This window comes from Mus caroli, chromosome 5 (assembly GCF_900094665.2).
Source record: "Mus caroli chromosome 5, CAROLI_EIJ_v1.1, whole genome shotgun sequence".
In the NCBI taxonomy this organism is placed as follows: Eukaryota; Metazoa; Chordata; class Mammalia; order Rodentia; family Muridae; genus Mus; species Mus caroli.
In genome coordinates, this window is record NC_034574.1 from 137,692,034 (window position 1) to 137,693,088 (window position 1,055).

Sequence of the window (1,055 nt, forward strand, 5' to 3'; positions counted from 1 at the left end):
ACTTCATCATTTTAAGATGCTCTCTTTATTTATGTATATAGTTGGATGTCTGTGCTTGGGTATGGGTGTCTGTGCACACATGCTCATGAAGGGCAGGAGATGGAATGGATTCATTGTCCCTGGAGCTGGAGTTACAGACATTTGCCATCCAACCTGACACAGGTACTGGGAACAGATGTCAAGTCCTACACAAGAGCAGGCGCTCTTGACTGCCAAGCTGCCTCTCCAGTCCCCGAGCCTAATGGTATTAAAATGTTACAACACGTGTGTGCGAGAGTACATGTGTGCCTGTGTCGCGACACACATGCAGTGGTCACAGGGACACCTCGAGGTGTCAGTTCTCACTCCCCAGTCTCACCTTGCTTGAGACAGGGTCTCTGAGTTTCTGGCTTTGTGTGTACACCGCACTTGTTAGCCAGCAAGCTTAGTATTCTGTTTCTACCTCCTACTTCTCCATCTGAATGCTGCGGTTGCAGGTGGCTGCTACGGAACCTGGCATTAGGTGGGTTCTCGGGATTTGAACTCAAGGTTCTTACACTTGTACTGGAGTACAGTTAGCCCATCGAGCCGCCTCCCCATTCCTTGGTTTCATTTTCTTTCTTTCTTTCTTTTTTTTTTTTTTTAAGACTTATTTATTATTATACATAAATTCACTGTAGCTGACTTCAGACGCACCAGAAGAGGGCGTCAGATCTCATTATGGGTGGCTGTGAGCCACCATGTTTGCTGGGATTTGAACTCAGGACCTTTGGAAGAGCAGTCAGTGCCTTTACCCGCTGAGCCATCTCTCCAGCCCCCCTTGGTTTAATTTTCATTGACGAGAAAAACAAACAAGCAGCTGAGTGCAGAAGCACTGATCTATAATCTCAGTCATGGTGGAAGCCCAGAGAGTGTAAGTATGAGACCGCCAGCCTGCACAGTAAGTTCAAAGTCATCCCAGGATACATGAAGACTAACAAACAAACTCAAGAAGTACTTTGTCTGCTTGCCATCTCTAACTCTACTGGCTTGACATAATCATTCGGTCATGTATATTTCTCTCTCTCTCTCTCTCT

At 46.3% G+C, this 1,055-nt stretch overlaps 1 protein-coding gene across 1 annotated transcript in view; it reads right to left on the reverse strand.

Moving 5' to 3' along the window:
- Positions 1 to 1,055, reverse strand: part of Kpna7 (karyopherin subunit alpha 7) — a 24,488-nt gene that overhangs the window by 14,177 nt on the left and 9,256 nt on the right. The window lies entirely within an intron of this gene.